The sequence below is a fragment of the Propithecus coquereli genome, unplaced genomic scaffold, assembly GCF_000956105.1.
Source record: "Propithecus coquereli isolate 6110/MARCELLA unplaced genomic scaffold, Pcoq_1.0 Scaffold54, whole genome shotgun sequence".
NCBI classification, from domain to species: Eukaryota; Metazoa; Chordata; class Mammalia; order Primates; family Indriidae; genus Propithecus; species Propithecus coquereli.
In genome coordinates, this window is record NW_012151285.1 from 2,787,944 (window position 1) to 2,804,465 (window position 16,522).

The following is a 16,522-nucleotide window of genomic DNA, read 5'->3' on the forward strand; positions in this document are numbered from 1 at the left end:
GCCACGGCACTCTAGCCTGGGCAACACAGTGAGACTCTGTCTCAAAAAAAAAAAAAAAAAAGAGAGAGAGAGATTTGTTTTATTCTCCACTGTATCTCCAGCTTCTCAAACCTCTGGCAACAAAATAGAAGCCAATCAATATTTGTTGACTCCATTAATATTGCTAAATGAAGTAGATGTACTCATAAGATGTCATTCCTAAATCTGTTTTTAGAGGCCACAAAATTAAATGTGATTTGAAGACTCAGAATTCTTGGGTAGCCAGAGCATGGTAGAAATGAAGGTCCATTGGTTCCTTGATCCATGTATATCAATGAATCTTACCTGGTACCTGAACCAGAGAGACGCCTCTTCCAGGTGTCATGCCTTCCAAAAGTCCACGCTTTTGGTGATATACGGACCTAGAAAGAATGGAAGTGGGTCAGCCTTAATCAGTACTCACTGATTTAAAAAAACAAAAACTAAAACTAAACACACACTCACACATACACAGCCCACCCCAGCTCAACGTGTTACATGAAAGGCAGCACATAATGCTTCCAACCCCCTCTTCACCAGAAGTAAGAAAAGCAACCCTTGTCTTTATCAGTGGGCCCTCTTCATAAACCAGATATTGGAACCACCTCTTTTCCTATCCTCAAATAGAATCCAAAGATAGCGTGACCACCACATATCTGTGTCAATGCCCGTGCCCGATGACAGAAGACGTCAGTAAGAAGTCAGACACTTATATGCAAAATCCCTATGAACAGGAAAGCTACAAGCGCACCCTGAAATGGGTGTGCTGCACTGGGGATTCAAGTCCCAGGGCAGCACTGCCATTGCTGAGGCGATTTTCAGAAATGACAAGCAACTCTTGGTCAAGTTCCTGCAAAATAGAGTACAACATCGGGGACACTGTGATTACCAAAAAAAAAAAATGCCCCACCGATTTCTGAAACACTCTGGCAGTAGAACTGCCCCAATTAAGCATCACTGTACAAACACTCTTAAAATAGAATGCCCTGACCCAAACATTCGAATGGGAAGTGATGGAAGAAGTGTGAGATAAGACATCTCAGAGACGCCAAATTGGTTTTATCTCAAGTGCCACTGAGTGCTAGAAGTTGTCTGCAGTGCTATGTTGAGAAAGTGTCTAAAACTTTGGACTCCGCAAGGAAGACTGTCACCATCTACCAACAATGCCACCTGCAGGCAAGAGAGGAGGGAAGGGTGACCTGCATGCCACATGCTTGCCAGCCCGGAAATGTAAACTGTCTTATTCTGGACATCATTAGCCTATGTCTAAAATCCAGAATTGAAATCGCTTTTTGGCAGGGAAAGAAATGCAATTGACTCATATCAAACTCCATTTTCTAACATTTGGCAAAACATTTCAGAATGTAGAGCAAAGAGGAAAACATTAGGTTCAAATATTCAAAACCATATGTATTTCACTGAACAAGAGAAACTCACTGTGAAAGAGAAATTGAAAAAAAATAGGACTGCTTGGCAGATATGTAAGGCATGGTCTGTCAGGGAGCAGTCAGGAAGAATTTACACAGGGGCAGCTCCAACATCCAAGGTTTGGGTAAAATATGCATTTAACTTTGACCACGTTTTCCTCCCATGACCTGCCCCCTGGTGGAGATGTTAATAAGCAGCAAACACTGGAGATTGAATTGACTGAGGGAAAGAGGGAAACAAAGTCGCTGCCCTAAGACCTTTGGAAGTAATGATAGTGATGATGATGATGGTGATGATAATGGTTGTGATGGTGGTGGTGACGGTGATGATGACAATGATAAGGATGATGATGGTGATGGTGGTGGCGGTAGAGGTGATGACAGTGATGATGAAGGTGGGGGCGAATGATGGTGATGATGATGATGGTGACGGTGACAAGGATGATGGTGATGGTGGTGGTGGTGACAGTGGCAGTCGTAGCTAATACATACGTCGCATTTCTCTGTACCTGGCTCTATTCTAAATGCTTTACAAACATTAATTAATTTGATCCTCACAACAAACCTTAAGGGGTAGGTAGTTTTATGATATCCGTTTATACACAAGACACTGAAGCACAGAAAGGTTAGGTCATTGGCCCAAGGTAACACAGCTAGTAAGTGGGAAGAAATGGAGAGGCTCCCTTCACCTTGCTCTAAAATATTGATTAAACAAATTTTCCTAACAGTTTTTTCCTAAATTAGAGTTTCATTAAGTTTAACTCTCAAAGAAAAAGCATAACCTGGTGAATCAAGACTATCAGTCACTCACACGCTTACAAATGACCTTAATCAAACATTACTCCAAATACTTGGGAGTTTTCACTGAAGATGGGAAGAGAGAGGTAGGTGTTGGGGGAGGAGCCCCTGGAGAAGGACCGATTTGGGGAAAGGGATTCCTGTAGTTGGAGGGGCAGCCAGGAGGCAGACACATCTGAGTCAGGAAGAGGATGTCAGAAGGTGGGAGGGGCCCAAGCATGAGGCTTGTTTGCCTTGTCAGTTTTCCAAGAGACTGTCACTGGCATGTACGGACTTGGTTAACATTTCCAGGGCTACAGTGGATCCTGTCCTTAAAAGCACTTCCCCAGGACCATGTCTTGGTTAAAATTGTCACTTCAGATTATCATCGTGATTGTTTCAACTGCCTAGTAATTGCTGCTGCCTCCCAAATAACCAAAACATGCATTTAGGAACAGGCTTAGGAAGTTTTGTGTGCTCACAAGTTATGTTTTAACACAAGCATGAGGGAGCCGACGGAGAGACGAGAGAAGATGCAGGGAAAGGGGCCCCGGGGTTGATTTTATTTACCGTGATTTCCTCTGCGTTTGGCAGAGCAGATGCTCAATACACGTCTGGTGATAAATAACCAGAGGGAAGAACGCACGAAATAAGCCAGGGATATCCCTAAAGTAAGAAGTCTGACTCGACTTTATTGATGTTGTTGTCAAACTCTCTTAGTTCACATGGATAACCCATCCGTAGTCATATTTTGCATGGATTTTTCACCTAGATGCTAAAATCACTGATTCTCTGAGTAAAGGAGCAACACTAACAGGTTGTGGATGATATGTCCATTATAACACGTGTTTTTCTTATTTCAAAAAAAAAAAAAGCGCTTTTTCTGTATTCTGTAATCCCAAAGAGGTATAGTACACCACATAATGGTCCCACTAATGGAATGATGTCACAAGATGGAATATGAATGTAAATGGTTTATTAAGGGCATGGTGTGGTCAGCGGGTGAAATCAGCTAACTGTAAGTACTTCATAGAGAGTTCGGGCAAAGGTGAGTGACGAAAGACTAGGTCACTACTTTAGCCCAGGGGATCAAGGAGGGTGAGGAAGTGACATTTAAGCTGAGCCTCAGATGCATCAAAGAAGCCAGCCATGAAAAGATGGGGAACCCACGTGTGCAGGGCCCAGAAGGGGCTGTGGTGGGATACAGGAAGGAGCTCGGTGGGAGATGAGTCTACAAACGTAGGGAGGGGTCTGACCAGGCAGAGCCTTCTAAGCCAGGGAAATGATCTTTGTTTCTGTTTTAAGTGCAACAGAGAAGGCTTGGGAGGGTTTTAAGAAAGGGAGTGGCATGATGTGATTTGCCTTAAAAGAGCACTCTGGCTGCATTTGAGGAATGGGTTGAAGGAGGAAGAGGGGACCATTAGGAGGCTCTTGGCAGGAGTCCAGGCCAGCAATCGCCGAGCCTTGCGCTAGCTGAAAGCACGTAGGCTGGAGAGAAGAGGGCAGAGTGATGTGCCTTGGGAAGGAGAGTGGGCAGGACCTACTCTGGATAGCAATATGGGAAAAACAGCAGAATCAAGGACGCAACTTTTGGCCTGAGCAGCTGAGTGTCACTGATGGAGATGGGAAAGACTGGGGAGGGAGTGGCTGGTTATTTTTCTTTTGGGGAGTGGGGTAGGAAGTGGATCGAGAGTTCTGTTTCATCCCCATTAATTTCGAAATGCCTATTAGGCATTAGGAAGTGATTCCAAGCAGAATATTGGAGACGCAGGTTTGAAATCACAGAGAGAGGCCGGGCCTAGAGAAACAGGGCTGAGAGTCCCTTGCAAGCCAGCAAAATAACAAACATTTGTGCGGCATTTTACGGTTCACAGGCACCTCTGTGTGTCTTAGCTCGTTCATCTCACAGCAATCTGGTAAGGTAGTTAGTACTCCTATAGGTTTACTGATTAATAATAATACTTTCATTTGCATCTCGCTTTGGTGTTGCTGCAACACTTCCTCACAGGCTCTCTCTGTCTCATTTTGCTCCTTTTAACAACACTGGGAAACAAAAAGATATGGGCAGTGGTGGCCATGAGTGCACTAATTAACACCTGTCGAAACTCGTACCTATAGAGGCACACAGAGGAGAACACACGGTTTGCACACCTATGCTGAGGCTCTTTAAAAGCAGTCAAAAATTTTTTTTTGTTACGTACATAAGAGCCCTCTGCTGTTCAGATTGGGTTTATCCATTAACTGAGATTTTTCAGCTAAACAGCATAAAAGTATTGACCTAATTCTATTTAGGTTTTGAAAAATGCTCTTAGGGTCAGCAGGATGACCATTAACAATTTTCAGAATGATTTAATCTGTCATAATTAACACCTCCGTATTAGAAAACTCAGTATTTTATTTTTCAAGAAAGCAACATGATGTGAAATAAACAAAATGCTTTTATATTTGAGACTTACTTTTTTCTACCTCTAACTACCCAAATCTAGATATGGTCCTCAAAAAAATGTCAATTCGTGGCTGGGCGCAGTGGCTCACGCCTGTAATCCTAGCACTCTGGGAGGCCAAGATGGGAGGATCACTTGAGGTCAGGAGTTCGAGACCAGCCTCAGCAAGAGCAAGACCCCGTCTCTACTATAAATAGAAAGAAATTAGCCAGACAACTAAAAGTAGAAAAAATTAGCCGGGCGTGACGGCACATGCCAGTAGTCCCAGGTACTCAGGAGGCTGAGGCAGGAGGATTGCTTGAACCCAGGAGTTTGAGGTTGTTGTGAACTAGGCTGACACCACAGCACTCTAGCCCGGTAACAGAGCAAGACTCTGTCTCAAAAGAGAAAAAAAATGGCAATTCCTAGCTAAAAGAAGGTGAAATGCATCTAAACCCTTATATAATGTCTGTTCGGGGGAATGCCACATAAAATCAGTAATTTAATATTTCAAAATATTTGAGAAACCTTATCCTATTTATCAGTGTGTTTTATTGGTTCATGAATAGAGTGGCATTTGAGCGGGTCCTTAGAGGATGTGGATGCATAAAGGGAAGGATGCGGGTAGGTCCTTGATAATGCAGAGGTTGCGGAAGTGGCCATGGGTGTGCCAGACAGAAGCAACACCCTGAAACCAAGAGCATCATAGACTTTGGAGCTGGGACGTAAAGCTGGAAGACCACCTCTGCGAGACTGGCTGAGGGTCTTCAGCACCAGCCAAGGTCGGCCTTCACTGCGCAGGCAGTAGGGACCCCAAAAGACTCATTACCTGGACAGTGGCATACATGACCAGATCTGAGCTTGAAAGGATGCTCCAGAAGGCATGTGTCGTGCAGCTGAAGGAAGGAAGGGGCAGGATAAAGAACAGTCCTTTAGGGACCACTTATAATCACCCACAGAAATCACAAGGTCTTCAGCTAGGGTAGTCATCATGGGAAAAATAAAACAAAATAAGATTGAGAGGAAGGAAGGAAAAAGGGGAAAAGATGGCTGGGAGAATGGAGAAACCACTGCATAAGCTATTACACAACAGCCTTGAAAAATAAATTCCATTTGTATCAACAATAAAACAACATCAGTATCTCTTGTACTTCTGAAGCTGACCTCCATAAACCCATCGCTCACTCCTAGGGCTGGCTGACTTATACCCCCAGGCTCAGAGCTGCCCCTGGGACCCATTCTAACCTCAGGCTGGTAATATTTAAGTATCAACTGGGGACATTACCACCTCCTCGGGGGACATTTGACAACACCTCAGAGCATTTCGATTGGTAAAATGATTAGGGTGGTTACTGGCATTTAGTGGGTGGGAACAAGGGATACCAAACATCCCACAATATCCAGAAAATTCCCACACAAAGCAGAATTGAACTGGCTGTGACCCAGTAGAGCCACCACTGAGGAGCACTGCCACAGTCCCCCCCTACCCACCCCCCGTCCCCCGATCCCAGCTTGACAGATGGGCTCCTGCTGTGTTCCCTGTGCTGGAGTCTGTGTCTCAGCTGTGAGCCTCATAGCAACAACCTGTAGGTCTTGGGTCGTTCCTTTGTTCACTGCCCTCTCTCCTAAGGACTAGACACCTACTCCACAGGCTCCTCTGGGGCTGCTGTCTGAGCACCCACCTGCTGGGCATCCAGTTACCCAGCTCTGATTCCCAGTGGCCACTCTCTTCATGCCCACTGGCTAGGCCATCTCTCTTATACTCCATGGCCCATCTGCTGGCACTGACCACAAGCTACTTTTCCCAACCCTTTGGGACTCAGGCCAACCACAAGGACAGACCCTGCCTTAGCATTTGATGGGGACCTGCTTCAGCCCAACCTTGGGGTCTTCCCCACTCAGTAACTGTCAACTAGGAGGACAAGGCAAATTTCCAAGGAGTGCGAATATATTCAATGCACAGGCCAACATTCCCTCTAAAATGACAAAGACACCCATACATAATGAGGCTTCTGTAAACCAAGAGGAAAAGACCAGGGTTTCCCCAAAATTCCCCTCTTTTGCAACCCTCCCCATGGATTTCCCTGGCCTTAGGACTTTCAGGGTCTCACAGTGAGGTTGGAGACACAGCTGACTTTGCACCAAATGATGTTTCCTGGTCACACAATGACTTCCTTTGCTCACTTCTCAAACTCTGCCTGGAAGCTGGGGGGATGTGGTAGACAGACTAACAGCTCCTAAAGATGCCCACGCCCTAACACTCAGAACCTATGAATATGTTGCCATCCGTGGCAAAAGGGACTCTGCAGATGTGATTAAGATGAAGGATGTTGAGATGGGGAGACGGTCCTGGATTACCCAGTGGGCCCAATCTAATCCCACGAGCCTCAAAAGAGAGGTGGCAGCATCAGGACTCTTTGGGTCATTGCTGGCTTTGAAGCAGAGAAAGGGGGCAGGAACCAAGGCACCCAGGAGGCCTCCAGACACTGGGAAAAGCAAGGAAAAGCATTCTCTCCTGGAACCTCCTAAAAGGAACAGAGCCCCACAGACACGTTGATTTTAGCCCCTCAAGGCCTGTGTCAGACTCCTGGCCTCCAGAACTATCAGATAATAAATCAATGTTGTTTTAAACCATGGCATATGTGATAACTTGTTACAGCAGCAATAGAAAATACAGGGAATGGGAACAGAGGGATGAATCATATTTTTGTACTGGGCATAAATTTGGTATAAATGGGAAAATCTTAGAGAGCATGAAGGAATGAAGTTGAAGAAGGAAGATATCCTTCCCCCCATGTTAATAATCCAAGGACGGGTGGCAAATAAAGCAAAATATCTCACCAGTCCCCAATCTTTTCCTTGCATATACTATGTGTGTGTGTATGTACATATATTTGACATGCCACTTTCTCCTGGGCTCATTAGATGAGAACATCAAGAGTTCACAGAAGCAGACAAGGCTATAGACAGGTGAGTTCTCTGAATCCACAAAGGCTGAAATTAAATACCATCTTCTATTGGGACGATGCATTTTGGCCCTAAGAGACACAGGTTATTAGAGGGGGGTAGGGAGAGGGGAGGGAGGTTTGACCCCCAGTACCAAAGGTATCTCTTGTCTGATCCAGGTAGGTGTTCTGAATCTCTGTCCTTCAAGTCGGTGGGAAACAACATCTCCAAAGTTGGATGTGTCCAGAGACCTCTGAACACAAGACTTTGAATGCCCAAGTTCCTGCACTAAAACATTTATTACTCTTTCTTAGATCGCTCAAGTCACTCCCTCCTTCTTTCATATGTTGAGAACTTACCAAGTGCCCAGCATGTAGTCACACCTGCTGACAGAGAGAGGCAGAGAAGGAGCCCAAAATCTAGTCCCTGCCCACAAGGAATTTAGTATTCCACTGAGGAATAAAAGGCTAGCCCACCAGAGAAATTCTTCCACCAAACCAGGCTGTATATAAATCAGAGCCAAGTTGCTGAATACAAACTAGGAGGCTTGTAGGATTTCAGAGGAGAGAGGGTAAACGAGGTCTGGAAATGAGGGATGCCTAGATGAAAGAGTAAGGAAGATGTGCTTGTCTCCCAAAGTGGATTCTTGGAGCACTTGTTCAATGCGATAGGAAATATTGGGCAGGGAGTGGTTCTGTGGTCAGATAAGTTTGGGAACTGCTGGGCTAGGCAAAGTTAATTAGCTTTCTTTACTCCAGGACATCTTGTGCTGTCTAATAGCTGGTAACCATTGTCATTCTATGCGAGCAGGTTTTACCGTTGAGTGTTTGCTCTGTTTATTTGTTTATGGCACTCCCTTTTATAAAACAGGTACTGGTATTCCACAGCATATACTTGGGAAAGATCATTCCAATCAAAGAGAACCAGACACGTGGAGGCACGGGCAGGAAGGGTAGGAATGCTCATGGAATGGTGGAAAGGAAGGCACGACCAGAGAGGGGAGAAAGTCAACAATATCCATACCCTTATAACAGACCAAAGAGGTTCAAATACCACCTCTGCCATCTGCAAGCCATGTGAACTTGGGCTGGTTATTCACCTCTCCGGACCTCAGTGTCCTCACACATAAAATGTGGATAATAATGGTAGGCATCTTACAGAATTGTTGTTAGGATTCAAAGTGGTAATACAGTATAGAGCACGTAGGACAGTTCCTGGCACAATGTAGTATGTGTGTAGGCTGATGCTACAAGGCTGGGGGGACAGATCGTGAAGGGCTTTTCAGACAGACAGAGAAGGGTGCTATGGGAAGAGGTAGAGTCTCATAGAGGTGGTTTGCTTGTGTATTTCTCCATTCCATTCCATTCCATTTATCCATACAAAATACATTCCATTCCATTTATTTATATGAAATACATTCCATTCCATTTATTCATACAAAATAAAGAGTATGCATGTGTGTAGGGCTGTGTGTGTATAGTCAGATGCAAGATTGAAAGAAGAATAATAAAGCAAATCCTTACGGACCAACCACCCAGCTTAAGAAACTGAACATCACTAATGCAGCAGAAGCCCTTACAGATGCCCCCACGTCTATCTCTCTCCTAAAGAAAACCACCTGGTCTGAGTCAAGCACTTATCACTCCCTTGTTTATTTTGGTAGTTTAACTATATTTGTATGCTCTCCTATAGATATTGTTTAGTTCATTCATTTCTGAACATTACGTAAATAGGATCACATTGTACTTATTTTTCTGTAACTTTCCTTATTCATTCAACTTTGTGTTTCAGAGATACACCCATGGTGAAGTGTTGGCTCTGGTTCACTCACCTTCATTGCTCTTTACTGCTATCGTATGAACATAGCCCACACTTTTCCACCCATCCTCTGGTCAGTGAACCTTTGGACTGATTTCATATTTCTGCTCTAACAAAAATGCCACCAAGGGCATTCTTATGTGTGTTGCCTGTTGCACGTATGCAAGGACTTCGGAAATGATCAAATGGACTCACTGTACCCCCAATTGTATATACATGTTCCCTTTATTCAGATTTCTTACCCCAGAAACTTTCGAGCAAAGGACTGACCAGACAAAAGGATTTAAGGAAGAACCATTTGACAGTGGCAGGGGTGGAAAGGGGGAGACGCCCTTGGCCAGGTAGGATGGACGAGAAACCAGAGGACATGAACAGATGCATCCCTCCAGAGTCCTGGGAATCTAGCAAGGCGCAAGCTCCTTTAGGGGCAGAACCTCTGCAGTTTCTCTTTTGCATAGGAGTTGGTATCCACCAATAGAGTTCACAATCCTTGGAATGCGGCCTAACAGTGTTCATGGCTTGCAGAAAAGCAAACAGCAATAGACTTGGGAAATCTATTAATAATACATTTCCCTGTGTCTGTCAAAAGGATCTGGCCCTAGGAAGGGACTGTGCATTTTCAAATCTAATCATCCCTGTGTGTAAATTAGGCATCATTATCTGTCCCTGTATAACTGTTATGTGGCATAACAGATAATTAATAGGAACGGGCCCTTGGCACCTATAAAACCAGATGTAAATGTTGAGTGCTGCTTATAAGTAAGAACAGGTTGTGCATATTTTAGGGTGAAAGTGGGATTGAACATGACCAGCCCAAATGGTGCTTCCTGGGGTTAGTTTAATCGGGTTAGTTTTGTCTCAACAGAACGCTTCCCAAACCGTTGGTTTCCTTTGCCTCCTCTACAACTAAACAGGACCGCTCCACGAAAGGAAGGCAGGAAGTGCCGGCAGGTTTCCTGAGAGGCCACACTTCCCTGTGCAGGACTGATCAGCTCCCAGCACAAAGGGACTTGGCCTCCTGTTCATCAGCCATCATATCTTGGGGTTCCTAGTGGTGTTCAAGAAGTAGATAGACCAAATCCAAGCTATTTTGGAATAATTTTTGGTTGTTTAGACTGTCTTGTTTTGAGGGCAACAACCTATTGCATGCAAAGCACAAACTGTAATACTGTCAACATCTTTGTTTTTAGTTCCAGTGTATATATGCTGTCTCCGATGGAACCCAACTTACTACATATCTATTTTTAAATTAAAAGGATTTAGGCTATTATGTTATTGTTTGAAAGATCATCTGGAAGGAGGCACGGCTAAATCTTATTTCTCCTGTGTTAAAAGTTCAAAAAGTATGGTCTCCGGATTCCTGGGAGACCCTGAAACACATTTAAGGTTGCTACGTAGTCAAAACTACTGTTGTAGTAATATTACAACATTAATCGCCTCCATTCTAATTCTCTCACAAATGCACAATATAATTGTTCAAAGGCAGCATGATATGTAATTGAAGTGGATGTGGATTTAATATTGTTTTAAATGAATTTCTAAATAAATATTTTTCAAGTTTCAAAAAAAAAAAAACGTATTGCAGCTGATCCACAAGGCTCACACCTTCCTAAGTTTTGCAGTAATAAGTGAGGGCCAGGATCCAGCCTGAGGCTTGTTGGGTCTGGCCCTGTGTCCTTTCCGCTGGACCTACGTGCCTCTGCCAACTATGCATGAGGCCCTGACCCAGTCCTGGGGTAGCTGGCTTGGTAAAGAGCCCATCAGCTAATGCTCAGCCTTTTTGAGCTATTTACCCCCGTTTTTCTCATATGTTGACTAACACTTCCTGTCCCCAAAGCCTGTCCGCTCCAAGATGTACTTCCACAACCATTCTGTCTCCTGTCTGTCAATTTGGGGCCCAGGAGACACAGCAAGCAAAAGTTTCAAAAGGCACATTTGCATCTCGCCCGCATCAGTAGAGCAAAGAGGGGGAATAGCTGTAATAAACAAATAATTTTAGGTAGAAAGCTCTAAAGCAAAAAGAGAAGGGAAAATTATCCGAACACAACTAAACATAGATTCCACTGCAGGCCATGTTGCTGAGGGGTAGATATTTACAGCAGGTGTTTGGTTTTGCTTAACACAAGACTCTCTGTAATCATTTTTCCTTCAGGAAAGAGTGTGCTTCATCGCTTTGCAGATGTGGGGCCTGAGAAGCAGGGGGGTGAAGTAGCTTACCCAAGGTCCCACAGCTGCCAAGTGCCAGGGCTGGGACGCCAGCCCATGGCTTATGACAACTAGTCAAGGCCCCTTTTGACAACCCCATATTGTCTCTCAGCAAAGGTTTATAAAAAGCTGGACAATAAGAAAATAAGTTTATGCAACACTTCTACCTAATGCAAATGAAGAAACTGATTTGAGGAACAGAAACTCGGTTAGGGTTTGCCCACTTATGAACAATGCCAAAGAGAAAGTTGAAGACTTAAAATAGAAGAAACTGCTCTGAAAACTGTGACTGAAAGCGTTATTTCTACTCTGAAAAATTGAGAGGTTGCCTGTCAAAAGTCTGAAACTCAAATTTTGAAATTTTAAAGTCTAACGTAAGCTTCTCCAATATACCACAGAATGACTGGTATTTGCAGAATTTAATAGTTTCCAAAACACTGTAATCGTAGTCATCCTCTCGTTTGGTCTCCACAATAATCCTGTGAGGAGCTAAGAATAGATCAGTGTCCACATCATCCCCATTGCACAAACGCGGAGAGGGAGGCTCAGAGAAATTAAATGACATCCTAAAATCATGCAGTTGACCCTTGAACCTCAGATTTATGAAGTCTTGTTATAACGTATAGTAGAAGGAAATTCAAGCTCAAGGTCAGGAAGACATGGATGTGAGTTTTGACTTGGCCACTTACTCGCTCTCTGTTGTTGGGCAGCTTATTTGCTGCACAGAACCTTGGTTGACTCATCTGTAAAGCAGGGAGAACACCACCTCCAGAGTAGCTATTGTGAAGATTCAATGATGGGATGTATGAACAGCACCCAGCTCAGTGCCTGATACAAATCAGGCACTCGGACAAGTGGTCTCTGCTATTACTGACATACACGGCTTCTTTTATCATTTTCATTTTGCCCCTTTTCTGGCTACTCATTGTGCCACACAGGACTTAAAGACACAGAGAGGAGGCTTCCTTTGCTCTGGTCTCACTCTTGGATTCCTTGTCATGGTTCCTTATACAGAAAGATCTTGGCCTGGCAGAAGCAGAGATTCACTTACCAAAAGACTTAATGGGGTCACCAGAAAGTAAATGTCAAGGAGAAAGGAAAGAGAGACTGCTGGACCCTGTCCGTCCGCCTGCCGCCACCCACTCTGGACACAGAACATCCAGTCATGGATAAAAATGAGCTGGTTCAGAAGGCCAAACTGGCTGAGCAGGCTGAATGATATGATGACATGGCAGCCTGCATGAAGTCTGTAACTGAGCAAGGAGCTGAATTATCCAATGAGGAGAGGAATCTTCTCTCAGTTACTTATAAGAATATTGCAGGAGCCCGTAGGTCATCTTGGAGGGTCGTCTCAAGTATTGAGCAAAAGACGGAAGGTGCTGAGAAAAAAACAGCAGATGGCTCAAGAATACAGAGAGAAAATTGAGACTGAGCTAAGAGAAATCTGCAATGATGTACTGTCTCTTTTGGAAAAGTTCTTGATCCCCAGTGCTTCATAAGCAGAGAGCAAAGTCTTCTATTTGAAAATGAAAGGAGACTACTACCGTTACTTGGCTGAGGTTGCTGCTGGTGATGACAAGAAAGGAATAGTTTTTTTTAAGTTTATTTAAAGAAAAACTATTTAAAAGTAAAGGATATTTTGTTTGTTGACAGTGGTGGTTTGATAATCCTTAAGCAACTGAGGTTAAAATTGTTGAAGGAAAAGCTTAAAATGGTTACTCTTTCTGTCCAGCTGTATGTAAGTCCAATGTGTTAATTAATTGAGATGACGCAAAGAAGAATCTCCTGGTAGAGAAGCGACATGTACAAAATTGGTGGGAAAAAGGTTTGGGGTTTTTTTTCCAGTGGGGGGGCGGGGGGCAAATTGGATTTACAAGTCTCGACTGAACTGAACGGGCCTTTTTATCTTTCCACTATATCATGGGAGTAGCTGCTTTCTTGTCCTGCCTATCCTTCAGGCATCCCTAAAGCTCACTCTGAAGATGTTAGAAACACAGAAATCTTGGAGTTAGAAGTTGATCCTGACACTGACATGAAGGCAAGCATTGATTTCATATAAACGTTGCAGAGGTGGTAATTGAGAAAACAGTTCCCCAGATTGTAAGAGTTAACTGAAGATATTGACACAATTTTAAAAAATCAGTAAAGGAATGTATATAATATTGCTCTTGTGTTTTACAGTAAGATTTGTTGCTCAGACTGTGTAAAACAAAATTTATTCATGTTTTCTGCATATTAAAAAATCTTATTGTACCAATTGGTAAACTATTAAATGCCTATAAAACCAAAAAAAAAAAAAAAAAAAAGGGATTGTGGATCAGTCACAACAAGCACACCAAGAAGCTTTTGAAATCAGCAAAAAGGAAATGCAACCAACACATCCTATCAGATTGGGTCTGGCCCTTAACTTCTCTGTGTTCTATTATGAGATTCTGAACTCCCCAGAGAACTCCCCCCAAAACAGCTTTTGATGAAGCCATTGCTGAACTTGATACATTAAGTGAAGAGTCACACAAAGACAGCACGCTAATAATGCAATTATTGAGAGACAACTTGACATTGTGGACATCGGACGCCCAAGGAGATGAAGCTGCAGCAAGAGAAGGAGGAGAAAATTAACCGGCCTTCCAACTTTTGTCTGCCTCATTCTAAAATTTACACAGTAGACCATTTTGTCATCCATGCTGTCCCACAAATAGTTTTTTGTTTACGATTTATGACAGGTTTATGTTACTTCTATTTGAATTTCTATACTTCCCATGTGGTTTTTATGTTTCATATTAGAGAAATAGAGCCAGTTAACATTTAGAGAATTATCTGTTTTCATCTTGAGGTGGCCAGTATGGGGATGTGGAATTTTTATACAAGTTATAAATGTTTGGCATAGTACTTTTGGTGCATTGTGGCTTCACAAGGGCCAGTGTTAAAACTGCTTCCATGTCTAAGCAAAGAAAACTGCCTACATATTGGTTTGTCCTGGAGGGGGATAAAAGGGATAATTGGTTCCAGTCACAGGTGTAGTCATTGTGGGTACTTTTAAGGTTTGGAACACTTACGAGGCTGTGGTAGAAACAGATATGTCATGGATACTACATGTTAAACCATGTGTATCTGTGGAATACTCAATCTCAATGTGCACATCTTTGACTACAGCTGCAGAAGTGTTCCTTTAGACAAAATTGTGACCCAATTTACTCTGGATAAGGGCAGAAACGGTTCACATTCTATTCTTTGTAAAGTTACCTGCTGTTTGCTTTCATTATTTTGCTACACTCATTTTATTTGTATTTAAATGTTTTAGGCAACCTAAGAACAAATGTAAAAGTAAAAATGCAGTAAAATGAATTGCTTGATATCCATTACTTCATGTATATCAAGCACAGCAGTAAAACAAAAAAACCACATATTTAACCTTTTTTACGTTTTTTGCTTTTGTGATTTTTTTTTTTTTGATACTTTCCTAACATGCATGTGCTGTAAAAAATAGTTAACAGGGAAATAATTTGAGATGATGGCTAGCTTTGTTTAAATGTCTTATGAGATTTTCATGAACAATCCAAGCATAATTGTTAAGAACATGTGTATTAAGTTCATGTAAGAGGAATACAAGTTTTATGAATGGAAAAAAAAAGGAGAAAGGAAACGTGAAGTACTTCATTCATTCATACAGTAAATATTAATGAAGTGTCTGCTAAAAGCTGAGATTTGGGGAAACCATGAGACACTTGGTAGGCACAGTCCTGGGCCTCAGGGAACTTACGGTGGTGGAGAACACAAACATTAAGCAAGTCACTGGCGCCCCCAATGTGGCTCAGACACCTCCAGCCCCTTTTGATGGCTCAGAGTCAACAATCAAACAGAAGCACCTCACTTCCTCTGCTTCCTCCGCTTCTCTGCAAACTCATCTCCAATGAGGTGAGCATCCAATCTGAGCAGAGAAAATAACTAACTCCTAAGTGATTCCCATCACTGCTGTTCACATTCCACTGCTGAGAACTTATCACTTGATCTTACCTGGGTGTGAGGGTTGGAAAAATGGTCCTCGACAGGACGGTCGCTCTCTACACCAGGAAGGGTTGCATGAACTTTTATAGGTCAAATGGCTTCCTCTGCCACAGCCTGAAAGAAGGCCAAACATATCCGTGATCCTGACACCTAATGAAAGTAGCACAGGAGAGTTGACCATAAAGAGATGGAAAAGAGATTGAAAAAGGCATGCCAGGTATATGTTAACAATGGTCACTTCATGCAAAATGAAATTCAAAATGAAAATATATTCATTAAAAGGAATATGTGATAACTATAAAATTATAATTCACCATATATAAGTCATAAGCCTTTATGTATAATACCTAACACCTTAGCCTCAAAATAGGTAAGGCAAGCCGTGATAGAAATGCAAGGAGACAATGGCAAGTTCTCAGAATGGGTGGCTTTAAATACATCTCTCAGACACTGGCTGATCAAATACTACAAAAATGAATAAGGCTCAAGAAGTCCGGACTGATAAAATTAAAGTTTATAATCTCATAGATACATGAAGAGATATATAAGTTTTTGCCCAACAGAGATTACATTTTTCTTTTCAAACTCTTAGAAGACGTTCTCCAAATGTATTGAGCCATAAGAAAAACCACAACAAATCTCCAAAAGTAAAACTCTGGCAGTACACATTCATGAACCATAATAAAATAAAATTAGAAAATAATAAAAGAAGGATAACCAACAAAAATCTACACTCTTGGATATTTTAAAACACTCCACTCAATAAGTCTTAGGTTTGACAGGAAATAAAAACAGAAATTACAAGCTATTTAGAACTGAATCGCGGTAAGAGCCATGCATACATATCAAAGCCCACGAGACATGCTAAGGCAGCATGCAGAGGGAAAATACATAGCCTTACTC

General features: G+C 42.7%; 1 pseudogene; it reads left to right on the forward strand.

Annotated features, from left to right (window-relative positions):
• Positions 1–12,752: 12,752 nt before the first annotated feature.
• On the forward strand, positions 12,753–14,233 carry LOC105820845 (annotated as a pseudogene).
• Positions 14,234–16,522: the final 2,289 nt, after the last annotated feature.